Genomic DNA, 16,236 nt, shown 5'->3' with positions numbered 1-16,236 from the left:
ATTTCCGTTACAGAGCGAACGCCAACTGTTGGGTAGGGTTCTTAACGTACCAAGAGGTGTGGCACATGTGATGTGTATTGGCTTATATGAGGACTCAAACCTCAAGGAAGCTAACTCCCTAATAATTAAACATTAAGGAAATAATATACTGAGAATAGTCAAACTTTAACACTTATTACGATAAATATCAATGGGTTACCTCCACGGATAAAGACAGAATAGCAAATCTTTGGCTTCATATTTTTATAAGCATGAAATGCAAATCTTTTGCTAAATAATTTTTTGACATACGTGTAAACTGATTATCTCAAGCCTCTAATCACTAAAAATGTCAAGTGAAACGTGTGAACGAACATTCGGCCTTTAAAATCTGAAAGGACACACCAGCAAAAATATAAACGCACAAACATCCAAAACACTCGGAACATTTCTCATAAGCCTTCCCACACGCAAGAAGCTTATTTATACCCGAACATCACAACCAGATGAGTCTTTTCTGTAAGGAATGAAAACGATTCCGAATTACATTGGAAACAGATATTTCCGGCAGCATAAAAATACATAAAGAAGAAAAAACTCGGACTATTCGGTGTATATAATAACCGTGTCTTGGCGCGTATATGATACGTGAAAACACGCTCTGTGGGGCTCTCATCTATTTATATACATACTCAAGAAAATCTAAGTTTATTCTGTACCGGTACAATAAAATTAGTCTTTTAAAACACCAGAGGTATTAGCAGAAAGAAGCAAGTAAGTGTCTAAAACATCAGAATGACTAAACTAAAATCTAAATCTAGTAGAAATGAATGACAGCACAAAAAGAACTTTCCAAGTAACCATAGGATTTGTCACTTCTGCACAAGTTCACAGGCACAGTAGTGCAAAATCTCGATCACCCGTGGTTGCACAACGCCACCTGTCATTTCGGTTCTCTCGCCTACTTGCGTTCCTTTTAAAACCGAACGCGCGTCTATCCAAGGTTATGACGCAAGCTATGACGTGGATCTAACCGACTCTCACTCTCTCTCTATTCCGCCTCCCCCGCCCCAATGCCATCAGCCTGCCTACATGTAGCCTTGCTCAGTTTTCATGGTCTTTGACCTTAACGAGAAAAGCAAACTCTGAATAAATTACCATCTACTGTAGGGATGAGAAAAGACAATATCATAAGAGTCTACACAGAAATCAAATGAAAACAGAGTAAATAGTTTATGGGAGCGTTCCACCGTCAGAGAAGTGCGTTTGCTAACCTTCCTCCGCAGGCACAAGGTCAACTTCTGATGAGTGGCCACAGGCTATCAGACTTACGCCTTCAAGGAAGTTAAGGGAGAAAATTAAGATACAAATTTATGAGGTGAGTAATATATATATAAATAAACCATAAAACAGTTAGCGCAGTTAGCAATTGCTTTCTAAAAATAATAAATTACTCAGCATATATTTACGACCCGTTGCTTGAAAAGCGTGTACTTATTTAAGACCGGTTACTAGAAAAAAAAGTAGCTATACATAACAGAGAGAGAGAGAGAGAGAGAGAGAGAGAGAGAGAGAGAGAGAGAGAGAGAGAGAGACGAGTGACGCATCCCGGAGACCAAACATCAACAACAGTCACGAACTTCTGCCACGTCAGAGTTCGATAAAATAGTCATAAACAGTAGCTAGTTATTCGGTTGCACCCTCATAGTACCACGATTGTTTCGTACAGTATCATTGGGAAAAAAAATCGAAATTACCTGATCAGGATCGATTCTGTGTTCTTCAAACCCACTTTAAATGAAAACATACTAATTTATGCATATAAGTCTATTAACACTGGCGAACATACCATACCGGTTTCATAAATTACTACGTGCTAACCGACACTGAAGATCCATATAACGCTTCATGCTCATAAATATTTAATTGCGCTCATGGCAAATGTGTAAGGCACAATAACAAACACAGGTAGCCTAATTCGGCTCCGAAACTGGAAAGAGACTTTAATTAACTGCCTCTGCTACTAATCCTAAAACTAAAATCAAAACTGAATGAATAATCACATGGAAACCATCCACAAGCTTTCAATCTGATTAACTAGGTTTACAGACCAGTCACCGGCCATCACAGAAAAGAATTCATCTCAAGGTTTAAATCGAGAGAATTAAAACGTAATACTCAACATAAATAAAATCTGAGTAGGCTCGCTCTCTCTCTCTCTCTCTCTCTCTCTCTCTCTCTCTCTCTCTCTCTCTCTCTCTCTCTCTCTCATAACCTTTAAACATACAAACTGATACGAGTATGTATGTATGTATGTATGTATGTATGTATGTATGTATGTATGTATGTATGTATGTATGTATGTATGTATGTATAAATAAGTTATATATATATATATAATATACAGTATTTATCATACATAAGTACATATGTATATATACATAAATATATAACGTAATGATGTAATATACATACATATATATATATATATATATATACATATATATATATTAGCCTATATATGTATATATACGGTACTTCCTTCACATGAATAACAGAGTGATATAAAATATAAATAGAGCAGGTGAGACAAGAGTGCTAGATCTTTCACCTTATTTCAAAGGCCTTTTTTGAATACATATGAAACCTATTATATATATATATATATATATATATATATATATATATATATATATATATATATATATATATATGTGTGTGTGTGTGTGTGTGTGTGTGTGTGTGTATTTGTAAACATATAGCATCGCTTTAATATACTGTATAATAACATCAGCCCAAAACAACAATTTAAATCAACCTTCAGAAACGTTATAACTGTAAATCGAAAACTGTTAGAACTGCTGGGAAGAACAAAAAACTAAGAATCCTCATGAACGTGTTTGCAACAATTTTGCGCATTGAGTTAAACAACTCCCTAAGTAAGCAGAGGAAGCGCATGGATGACTATTCACCTTAAAGGTAAACCAGATGAATCAGCAGTGAGAGAGAGAGAGAGAGAGAGAGAGAGAGAGAGAGAGAGAGAGAGAGAGAGAGAGAGAGAGAGAGAGAGAGAAAATGAGGCTTGGTTGAGTCACGGTCGCATGACACCTTAAAATCCCAAGAGCAAGGGCTACTCTCAGTACCGTAGTCATTGCCGGTGTCTGGCTACCTCATCACTACATTATCTTTCAGCCATTTACCTGTGTCTGTTACGATTAAACTATTACACAAATTTTCACATACATCCGTTGTTGTTCATCAATCTGTTAAGTCTAAATAAAATGCAGAAAAAATCCTAAGATTTCAAAACAGAAAGGCTAAGCAATTTTACAAAAAAAAAAAAAAAAAAAATCCTTCTCCCTAGAAGATATGTCAAAAATTTAGCCTAAGGACTAACGTGTTTATTTCAAATGTTATGGCCAAGAATATGTTCCAGTTTGATCTTAGACCTCTTACGTGTGACCCTTTCTTCGCACTCCAAACCATGGATGATGCAAGCCAAAACTGTCCTTAAACCATAGTTAAAATGTTACAGCCAAGGCTTAATTCTTGTATGAAATATGACTCCAAGAGTAACCTTGGCCTCTCCACAATGACACCATTGGTGGATTTGGCTATGCATCAAAGTGAGAAGCCTCTAATAGTTATTATTCATGCTAACTATGAAGTCTCTAAGTGAGAAGTCTCTATTAGTTCTTATGCTTGCAAGATATGAAGTTTCTATCTCATACAGTTAACAAGTTCTGGCCAAGATTAGATTTCTATCTGACCTTTGGCCCTCTCATAGATCGTTTCATTCTTATCTCTCCCAAATTGCATCAAGTTCTTACCAGTCCTGAGACCTACCCTTGGTAATGTTAGTGAAATCAACAAAAACGGTGTAATCCTCTTAACAAAAATAACTGGACCAAAAACAACCTTAACGTAATTAGTTAAAATCATAAATATAAGCGAGGTATACAAATGTGAACAGAATTTAACTAAATCTTAGATACGTCATTGACGACTATAATAATTATACAACGACACACTCCCACTCAAATATCCTCTACTCAGTTAAAACTACATCGAAAATGAAAGTTTAGTTCAATCTCTTTTATCAGGTTGGAGCTTTCACCGCAAATTAAAATAATTAGCCACCACATCAATCCATAAAGACTGTAATCACCTATCCTACGCCTCTACTCCTCAATAGTGTAATAAGTGTTGATTCTAGGTTTGATATATCTTATCATCAGAAGCCTCTAATTTTATGCTATGTGCGTGCTATATGGAAGAGAGAGAGAGAGAGAGAGAGAGAGAGAGAGAGAGAGAGAGAGAGAGAGAGAGAGAGAGAGAGAGAGAGAGAGAGAGAGCACGGAAAGGACCGATAAAAGAGCAAAACGGCTGTAAGTTCCACCCACCCTGAATCTCAACAGAGATTCAAGAACACAGCAGGAATCCACTTCAAGTTGGCAAGCCAGTGTCTGATTTCAATATTTCAAGGATTCTTCAAGGATCTTCCAAGTTTCTCTCTATGCTAATTATGTATGTATATATGTGATATATATATATATATATATATATATATATATATATATATATATATATATATATATATATATATATATATATATATATATATATATATATATATACTATATGGATATATGCAAGACAACCATATACATACACATATATATATATACACATATAAATATATATATATATATATATATATATATATATATATATATATATATATATGTATATATATATATATATGTATATATATATATATGCATATATATATATATATATATATATATATATATATATATATATATATATATATATATATATATATATAAACTTTAGTCTAAGCTCAGACATAAACATGTCTCATTATCAGATACAGCCATGGCCGGAGGAAACCGTTTCACTTAGGCTATGGTGTGAACTCTCTTGAAAACTTTCTCCCGCACCCGACATTCAATCATAGAGAATTTCACACTTAGGTTGTCTCCCGGTGATTTTCTCTCGTTAACTTGCGACAGGGAAAACGCCGTGTGTGCTCATCCCCCTTTCTAATTTGTCTTGTAAATCACAGCATGCATGTAGGTACATTTCCCTTTTCTACTTTGTGCAATGTAAATATGCATGATAGTACTCATCTCAGAGCCAATCTGACCATTTCACGAGGAAGAGTATATACGTGAAATAAGTTAAACATTCGACAAGGCTCTATTTCTTTCACATAAGCATTCTGAAAGGAGGGCATTTTTTAATTCAATGAAACTTAGACGGTGCCAATGGAGACATTCATGCAAAATACCAAGCATACATCCCCAAATTACTTTAATAAAAGTAAATGTTCAGAGAGCACTGAATGCAGCCTACTCATAAAATCAATTAAATACAGCTCTTACACATGCTCACACACACTATATATATATATATATATATATATATATATATATATATATATATATATATATATATATATATATATATATATATATATATATATATATATATATATATATATGTATGTATGTATACATACATACATACATACATACATATATATGTGTGTGTGCATATATATAGCTTATATACTGTATATATATATATATATATATATATATATATATATATATATATATATATATATATATATATATATATATATTATTAGAGAGAGAGAGAGAGAGAGAGACCTTCTCAGACAAGAAAAAGAGAGAAAATATGCAAAAACGTCTTAAATGTAATGAGGCCTGGCATAAATAATGGAGGCAAAACACTTCAAAGGAATGGAACCACACAAACCACGGGTTCCCAAAGGTAGAAATACAAAGAGGTCTCCCTGAAATATGTCTTATATAAAGGGGAACCACAAACACGCACCAACAGCGCTGCCAACCTTGAAACGGGTTGTTACAGACCGCCTGTGTGTAATACTCTGTGACATACGAGTACATCCATCTATATAGGCTATCTACATACACATACAGAAGGTTTAAAACGTCACTGAATGTAGTCCTGACAGGCCTTCATTGTGGGCCCAATTCTGGGTGCTTTTAAATTTTTTTGCCCAAATATGCACATACGGGCACTGACACACTAGGCTATATGCTTTAGTGTCAATCTCAGCGAGTGCGTTTGTACAAAAGACAATTAATGTTCTTACTATATTACAACACCAAAAGCAAATCTGTAGTATTCTTCGCAAAAAGGTCACGATAAGAAAAAGTTCTAGAGCGAGGACAAGAAAAAAAATAGAGTACATAGTTAACAAAGTTCTTTAAAAACGTTACGTTGCTACTTTCTAAGGACGCCACCTTAGGAAACTCTTCGTATAAAATTTCTGTAATGAAACATGTTTACAGTCTATTCAGGCTACATGTCAATACACAAAAGCACCTTAAGCCTCGTTGCATTAAACTGTAGAGAATTCATTACCAATTCTAATATACGAAAAATGAGAAGCAACAACATCAAGGCAACGTCAGCAAGAAAACAATTAAGTAATGGTTAAAAAAACTCAGTGTCATACCCAGCGAGATCTAAAATGCCTTAAGATATCGGAACGCACGACTGGTACGAGCCAAAGCATCAAAAGAAATACCGCAAGAACAAAAAAGAATCGACGAGGAGAAACGTGGAAAGGAAGAAAAACAGCGACAACCACTGCGAAAAAAGGGGTGGCATTGGAATATGCAATCCTTCTGCACCACATCCCTCTCTGCTCATAGCACCGTGAATCCTTTTTCTTGGGCAGGCGAAATCACAGAGATGCCAATCAGTGATATTCGATCCCATTTTTCATCCATGGTTGGCTTGGAAAATCCCTTACATGAAAACGTATCCTTCCGCGATATCCGGCAGGAAACCTTCAAGAGTTTTTGGTCAACTTCTTGTAACGACGACGCATTTCTTGATTAAGAAAAATGCGGAAGCATGCTATCACTTCCATTCAAATGAAAATATACATAGTTCCCTTTCCTGCCAAATCACGGTGATGGAATTCCCACGCAAGCCTTTTGGCATTTTACACGTAAACTATTATCATAAGTTTGATTTTATAACCCCTTATCAAAACAAAATCAACCACTGATTCTTAGTAAATTAAATATTTTGGAAACAAAATCATCATTCACCAGTTCTAGAACAATGCAAAAAAATTAAAAACCAAAGACTTATAATGAAGACTGAAAATAAACGTAGCTCAGCTGACAGAGGAAAAAACTAGAAACCCTTCCTCTATTTCCCTCCACTCTCAAGCTTGACAGAGGAAGAGGGACTACCACCATAAAAGAGAGGAAAGGGAAAAGGAAAGGAATGGAAAGGTAAGGAAAGGGAAGGGTTGTGTTCCCTCAACAGACAGGAACTGCATCAAAGGAAAGCTTTTTCCAATTTAAGGTTCACGGTTAATCGGTCTTCATTCCTTATTTTTTACCAACCTAACGAAAATTACTTGCTGACAACAGAGTAAAGAAAACCACAATACTCTACAGACAGAGCAACTCGACAGCGAAGAAATTAAGGCCAGTTCACTTGCATCAGAAGAAAATCATACTCGTCATGAAACACAAACAAGCAATTCACATCTAATCAGTGAAACCAATGAATCAAATACACTTTTAAACAGGCTACATCAAAAAGGAAATCCGAAAAGCTAAGGCAGACAGAATAGATCCATAACAGCAATGCGCGACCGATTTATGCTTATGTAGGCTATACTTATGCATGTATGTACAGTATGTATATTTATGAATGTGTATATATACAGGTGTGTGTGCATCTATAATTCCCTTAACACTAAATTAAAGCTTCAACTCCAGGGCGTATACCGTGCGACACCTAGAAAAGTCAAGCCTCTGATCTTCCGGGGGTCTGGTCCCACAGGTTTCCTCTTTCCCTCCAGTCCTGCGCTTGAGAAACGTAATTTAACTCCTTCAGGTCGGGTTTTGAACAAAAAAAAAAAAGGGAAAATAATCACATCAATAGAGCAGCGGCTTATTAGTAGGGCACATAACCAACCCAACAACGGGTAGGCTATAATTCCCTGAAATAGGAAAAATTATCGGGATCTGTGAATCACCACCCTCTTCACAGATATCAGGGATATAACTGAAAACGCAATCAAAACATTAAATGAAAACTCTCCGAGCACTATATAGCCTGAATGTACTATACAGTATATTTGTACAAGGAAGCAATTCTTAAATGTAACTAAAATACTCGAAGAATATTAGAAAGGAAAACAAGTGTTTTTAAAACCAGCTAAACAAACTATTAACCGAGTTATCTTTAAAATTTGCTACATTGGAATATTTTAAAACTGACAACCTAAGCCAGAGAGAGAGAGAGAGAGAGAGAGAGAGAGAGAGTATTAAAATATGCAAGGGAAAGATCGCATTCAAGATATGATCTTGGACTATCTAACGACGCAACCGACTGACCGAGGGGGAAGAAGCAAGACCGTTGAATCAGCCACGTCACTCCATGAATTGAACGAACGACCAAAAGCCATCCAACTCATCTCACTATAAAATAACCGGGTTAGGATGGATATTGCACTTCGCAACGACTTACAAAAGAAAGAATGAACTGCATAAAAACATGTCAATGAATGAAACGAGCTTCACTCAACATGAGAGATTCAGTTTGTCCAGAAACCCAAATATTTTCCACAGGTCGAAAATCAAGAGAAAGGCGGAAAGTCACTACGTAATCAGTATGACCTATTAGGCAAACAAGCTCATATTCACGGGTATGGCTACAGAATTTCGGCTTACATAAAATATCAGGATGTGGGATACTTATTTAAAAAACCTTAGGATCCAATTCCTTTAACAATTTTTTTTCAATTCAATGTAAACACTTCAGCGAAATCGGATGTCTGCCATTTGAAATATGTCTAATCCTTTACAATAGGCCTTATAATACCGCCATTAAGTCCACGCCACTGTACTCTAGTCCTACAGTGCCTTGAGCTTTTCTATTGTTCCATTTGAGAAAGAGCACACTCGCTTCTCAGGTTAATAGCTTACAGCTTTGTCAGAATTCCAAGCTTCCAACTGAATCTCTCTCTCTCTCTCTCTCTCTCTCTCTCTCTCTCTCACACACACACACACACACACACATATCTACAATTTATAAACACTAAATAATTAAAACGATCACTGATCGGAGTTGGAATCTCTAAAATAACGACGGGAATATTTCCAGCCCTTTGCAAGGCTTTCAAAAATCATTACCATAACTAACCTCTCTTAAATACTTCACTCATTACCATTTATCGATCCTGCATGACGTTCCTTATTCACAATAATGCCTAGCCTGTTCTTTATAAGTTAATAATACGGTTAAAATCCATATCGCCAAAATCATACAATCATTCAGGAGCTGAACCGTTATCATGAAAATTCAAGAATCTGGGACACTGCTTGCAAGATTAGTATGTTAAAAAATGTAGACAAATAATAAAGTATAACAATAATACTATGAAGTATAATAATAATAATACTATGATAAAGCTGAAGGAATTTCTTGTGTCGAGCCTTACTGAAAAGCCCTGTGGACACCTGCGGTCATTACGACATAAGGAAATGAAAAATATGGTTTATTTCCCCAATCATTCACCAAAATATTTTCCAAAAGCGCGCTAAAATACCATAATAACAAGACAGCAAACTTCCCCCAAAGGTTGAGTAATCTGCCCCCAAAAAGTCCCCTTTCCTCGAAGTCACACTCTCATCTCCCATAGGCTACTCTACTCGCTGCCCAGTCACGAATCCAGCCTGTGGTCACACTATTTGTAAAAGCCAACAGATAACTTTTAAAGTAATCGTTTCAATAAACTGACAAGCACAAACCAAACGATATACAATATCTCCTTGCCGGAGGCATTTTATCAACCTTATGTCTCAACAAAATCAGTCAAAAAGTATATACTTGCTATCGCTTTGTGACAAACAGACCTGGAGACCACTGCCATCATTATTTAGAGTAGGTTACCTTGAACCTTAATACTTGTTAAGGGAAAGAGACTTCGACTCATTACCACATGCTGTTCCTCTGGGAATAAAATTTCTTTTTCAGCCTTTTCAACAAGCCCGTTGTTTAGAGCTCGAATCATCAAAGACGCCCAAATTAACTAAAGGAAAAAATTAAACCAGTAGCATTATGACTCCGACAATTGCTGCCCTCCCTTCCTCCTCACCTGTGAGAGAGAGAGAGAGAGAGAGAGAGAGAGAGAGAGAGAGAGAGAGAGAGAGAGAGAGAGACGGTCGACTAACAACTCATTACTGTACCTATCTCATTCACTGTTTTGGTCAACGAAGGCAAACTGAATGTTGTAAAAAACGCGCCATATCGCCCATCTTTGTCCTGTTCGAAGTCAAGCGCTGAGAGTTCACTCACTACTATTTGTCCTTTCACTCTGCTTCTCTCTACTTACCGCATTAATAAACAAAATCATGCAACTTAGCTTTAAACGTAGATCAAACAACAAAAAAGAAGGAAGCACCAAAGTGGTATACATTAGAAGTCAGAAAATCTCGAATATATCAAAAGGCCATATCCTGATTCGCTTGCTTTATAAGTTCTCGCGTGTTCACTCTGAACCACAACAAATTAAAATCCTCGGGGCAACGCTGCTATTGCTTATAAAGCAATAAAACACACGGGACTAGTCTTGACTGTAAACTACCGTAAAAACACTGGCTGAGTAGTGAGAGAAAGAGGAGGAAGAGGAGGAGGAAGAGATTTCTCAATGTACACGCTACACCAACAAAGTGAAGTTAAAGTTCCCAAAAATACCTAACCCCGTATGATATAAAATACCTTAGAAAAAAATCGGATTACACTTCCAGTACCTATCACTGGAAACGCCTACACACAAGTAAAACATAACATACAGATTAAAAATAAAAAGTTCTATCCCTTCAAAAAAGTACTAAAATGGAGACCAATGGAGATGGTTTTACTACAAAATGCTGATAAAAACCTTCATCTGGTGGATGTTCCATCAGCATCTACGCTGATTTGGATGACTGGCATTTACGACGCCAATTTCGAGTAACTGGGAGAATAAGAGGAAGTTGATTAGGACGTATTAACAAAGCACGACTGTCCGAGCTGAGAGAGAGAGAGAGAGAGAGAGAGAGAGAGAGAGAGAGAGAGAGAGAGAGAGAGAGAGAGAGAGAGAGAGACTGGTCTGACCTTGCTAACATACCCAAGGGGACAACTCACCACATTCTATTTTACACAACGCAAAAGTATAACTGACATGCCTTCGTCTGTAAATGTACCCTGAAAAAGCAGATGACTTCAAGCAAAAAAAAAGATCATGCCAGTGTTGAGAGAGAAGGTCACCACCTGTAACAAGGGGTCGACCGAGTTCACCAAAGCAGCATCAGTTCCTTACAGCGCGTAGAAGACGCATTCAAGGTTATACAGTAGGTAGCCTATAGGTCCTCCAGGAGAGTGGAACATTCAGCTCCTACTAGACAACCTTGCTGTGTTACATATATGCACACAAGTAGGCGCTTCCTTGTTCCTTCTCTGCAGGACGGAAACGCCTACACACAAAAACGCTTCCTTCCTCTATCTACAGAACTTCCTCTGACAATTTCAACCTTTCCCGCATGGGAGAAAAAGTGGAAAATTCAGTTGTAAACAAATTCCCCTCTCACCATCACACAGTAGGTCTACATGGGGGTCTTCAATAAAATACTGCACTCCTCATAAAACTCTTTTACACTTGCCGTAGTTGATTTTATTGTTTCATATTGTTACAGCAAACAAATACAAAGGTGACATTACCTTCATGTCACCTTTACCCCTCAGTCACCCGGCAGCATAAAGTCAATATTCATTTACGATACATCCACTTCCATTCACTTGACTACTGAACTTAGTACAAAACTATCTGCCATGCCAGTGTTCCATTTATACAACAAAGACATTAGGCTACATACAATACACACGAAAGAGCGAGAAGAGAACAGGCAAAAAGTCTCTAACGTTCCTTAAAAAAATCAATCTGAATGTAGATTATAAAGTAACAAGAGTAAGGGAAAATGAATACGTAAAATATGAAGTCGACGACGAAATGAAAGGTAGGGAAATGCAAACGAACTGAGAGTGATTTCATATCGGTAGGGGCCACTGGAAAAGGTAAAAATCCCGAGACCGGAAACTAAACAAACGGGAGGAAAAAAAACATTCCGAAGAGATTGAAAAAACTGGAAAATTTGTATAAAACTGACACAGAATAAGTTATGAGCCCTGATGGAACTCTCCAAGTCAATAGCCGGGGCCCTTATATTTCCAGAGAGAGAGAGAGAGAGAGAGAGAGAGAGAGAGAGAGAGAGAGAGAGAGAGAGAGAGAGAGAGAGAGAGACTTTTATTTCCATACACTGAGGGAGAGTGAGAGAGGGGTTAACCGTAGGAATTTATGGCAAGACAGCAAATGACCATGAGAATCATAAAAAAAAGAACAGAATTCCAGCTGTTACTTCAATCAGACCTGATGATAGAAGCAATCAAGTGTGGTAAATACAATTTTCAACAAATGTCCAGACTACAAATTAACTTGAAGCTGCCACGGTAATAGCAACACAAATAAGCACAATTTTTCTGGAGCGGCCGACCCGTTCTACTCGTATTATGCTAATTATTCTACAAATTCGAAGGTGGAAAGTTCTCAAAAGTCCAATTAGCCTCTACAGGGAAGTTCTTAAAAACCACTCATACTCACTCCGTGAGGAGTTAAAAGGATGAAATGCTCAAGTCGTACTTTATTCACAAGTGCCCGGCTAAGCCTGCATCATGTTCAATTTATGATGGCATATTGCAGATATTTTACATATAATAAATATATATATATATATATATATATATATATATATATATATATATATATATATATATATATGTGTGTGTATGTGTGTGTGTGTGTGTGTGTGTGTGTGTGTGTGTGTCTGTGTGTATATGTATATGTGTGTTTGTGTCTCAGCATTACACGTTCAAAACCCAACATTGGACACCAAAGTTGACCACCTACCAGGAACATAATTACTTACCTGTGCAGTTAATGTGTGTGTGTTACCAAGAGCCCATTTCAGGCACGAGAAGCTCAACCTTCTCACTGACACTGTGCAATGTTATATTTTCAAATGAACAACGCGCATACGAAACATGGACAAATTCTGGATTTTACGAGCTGCCTACTGTAAATCTTAATCATTAATTAAAGGATGTTAATTAATATAAAAATAAATTGTGAGTTTACCGTATAAACTTAACCCTCTCCACAGAGGCGGCAATCCATACCAACCACCAATAAAAAAAAAAAAATGGTCTACGTGAACAGCAACATATGGCTTCAATTATAGGCCTACCGTTCGGGCCTGATCGGTCAACACAAAAGAACAAGGACTGGGGTGACACTATCATTTTTTCCAAGGTTTGTTGTTATGCAGTGTTGTAAACTAAAATAACCAGGTCTCCAACTAAATAAATAAATAAAAAATAACTAAAAAAAATAACTGACCCAAAACATACAGCCCTCATGTGAGCTTATTTATTAAATGGAAACATCTAGGCCTACTAAAGGATTAAAAAACAGCCTAACCACATATTCAAATTATACATCCTATTTTCAAGTCTGTATCATTTTGGAACTGACCAAATTCCTCATGCCATTTAGTGTTATGACAGTGTGAATTTAACAAAATGTAGGGCGTGATCTGGATCCTGGAAAAAAACAGTATGAATTTTCGATTGTCTCTGCTAACGTACGTTGAATGAATTTGCCGGTCCCACAGAGAGCACAGGGTGGAGTGGGACCGGATAAGAAGCATAGGCTACATTAAACCTACATCTGACTTGACTGTGCATTTCCTTTCACAGTCAACTGTGTTCATCACAATGATCTCCATTATCGGACAGCTTTGATCAAAGTTTCTAACTTATGTCCAAAGATGAGAAAGGTACTTTCTAAAGTATCTCTAAATATGTCCAAATATAAGTAACATAATTTCTGAACCATGTCCAAAGATAAAGTTATTTTCTATATTATGTCCGAGGATGAGAAAGGTACTTTCTAAAGTATGTCAATAGACGAGAAAGGTATTTTCTGAAGTATGTCAAAAGACAAGGAAGGTATTTTCTTGAGTGAATTCAAAGAGAAAGGTATTTTCTGAAGCGTCCGACGACTAGAAAAATTATTATCTGTAGTATAGAGTTTAGGCCAAAGGCCAAGCGCTGGGACCTACGAGGTCATTCAGCGCTGAAATTGACAGTAAAAAGGTTTGAAGGGTGTAAAAGGAGGAAAACCTCGCAGTTTGCACTATGAAACACTACTATTAACAGAGAATGTAAAGTAAGATGGAAGAAAGAGAATATGAACGGAGGTTCATTAAACGGAGTGAAAGGGGCTGCAGCTAGGGGCCGAAGGGACGCTGTAAAAAACTTAAGAAATGCCTACAGTGCACTGCACGAGGTGCACTGACGGCACTAACTCCTTATGGGCTTTCTGTAGGATGTCCAACGACGAGAACGGTATTTTCTAAAGTACAGTATGTCCCAAGACGAGAAAGGTATTTTTTGCAGTATGCCCAAAGATAAGAAGGCCATTTTCTTAAGTCTGTCCAAAAGTGAGAAAGAGATTTTCTTAAGTATGTCCCAGGATGAGAAGGGCATTTCCTGAAGTATGTCGAAAGATGAGAAAGACATTTTCTTAAGTCTGTCCAAAGATGAGAAAGACATTTTCTTAAGTCTGTCCAAAGATGAGAAGGGCATTTTCTGAAGTATGCCCAAAGATGAGAAAGGCATTTTCTGAAGTATGCCCAAAGATGAGAAAAGCATTTTCTGAAGTATGCCCAAAGATGAGAAAGACATTTTCTTAAGTATGTCCAAGGATGAGAAGGGTATTTTCTGAAGTATACCCAAAGATGAGAATGGCATTTTCTGAAGTTATGCCTAAAGATGAGAAAGACATTTTCTTAAGTATGTCCAAGGATGAGAAAAGGGCATTTTGAAGTATGCCCAAAGATGAAAAAGGCATTTTCTGAAGTATGCCCCAAGATGAGAAAGGCATTTTCCGAAGTATGTCCAAAGGTGAGAAAGGTATTTTCTAAAGTATGTCCAATGATGAGAAAGGTGTTTCTAAACTAGTGTGTTCCATAACGAGAAAGGTCTAAGAACACGGTCGATAATTAGCCTAGATGGCTAACAAAGCCAATCTACGGGTTCAAAAGGACTATAAGCTAATGGCATTAGAGAGAGAGAGAGAGAGAGAGAGAGAGAGAGAGAGAGAGAGAGAATTACCTATCGCTCTCGTCCTTTAAACAATAAACGTGCCGGTACTGTATCAAGAGTCGTCAGCGCAAAACTGGTCAAACAGGAAAAACTGAAGACTAGTGTGGTTACGTAAGGATATGCAGTCTGGTGGGTCTTGAGAGGGTAGGGCTGGAGGTTTGACTGGGAAGTGGGCGCAGAGAAGCTATAGAGGGGCAAAGAATAAACGAGAATATAAAACGGGAATACAGTCAAGATGATATGAAGGGGTGGGGGATGGGGGGGGAGGTATAAGCAAAAACCGAGACTGAAAAGTCAGGATTTAAAATAAACGGGACATTTTTCATTTGTTTTGTTTCAGCGATATTTTATATATATATATATATATATATATATATATATATATATATATATATATATATATATATATATATTATAGGAAACACTCTCCAATAAAATCTACGAAATAAACACATACTCAAGTAACTAACACTACAGATAAAAATAATATATTTACAGACGCAACAAATATATCCACGCAATACTAAATTCCTCATTATGTAACCCCCTTTTTCTTAATGCCACGGCACTTCATGTCGCCCAGCTCCTTGCGGGTGTTTTCTCAACCTCTAGGCCACTCAAGTTGAATGCTGATACGAGCTGCTCTACTAGCAAGAGCCTTTATCGGCAAAGGACTGGCTTAAAATAAAACAACACTACTAGCGTTCAATTATTAATATATTTTGAGATATATGCATGCTCATGAGAACAGCCAATCAAACTGGGATATTAATCTCCACAGGGTTAAAACAGAATAACAGTAATGAGCACTAACTTACAGCTAATCTTTTTCTGATTTTATCGAAATGGGATTTAACTGCTGGCGGTAGTTAAACTATTACGTAAATATCCGTTGAAATGACTTAAACCATTAGTCAATTATACATATTACCAGTTCAAATAAGC

General features: G+C 36.9%; 1 protein-coding gene across 6 annotated transcripts in view; it reads right to left on the bottom strand.

Moving 5' to 3' along the window:
• The window catches only part of pns (pinstripe), a 213,642-nt gene that overhangs the window by 196,720 nt on the left and 686 nt on the right, over positions 1-16,236 (bottom strand). The window lies entirely within an intron of this gene.

The sequence above is a fragment of the Macrobrachium rosenbergii genome, chromosome 10, assembly GCF_040412425.1.
Source record: "Macrobrachium rosenbergii isolate ZJJX-2024 chromosome 10, ASM4041242v1, whole genome shotgun sequence".
In the NCBI taxonomy this organism is placed as follows: domain Eukaryota; kingdom Metazoa; phylum Arthropoda; class Malacostraca; order Decapoda; family Palaemonidae; genus Macrobrachium; species Macrobrachium rosenbergii.
Note: the sequence above shows the minus strand (reverse complement) of the source record. Positions and strands in the feature narration are given on the sequence as shown.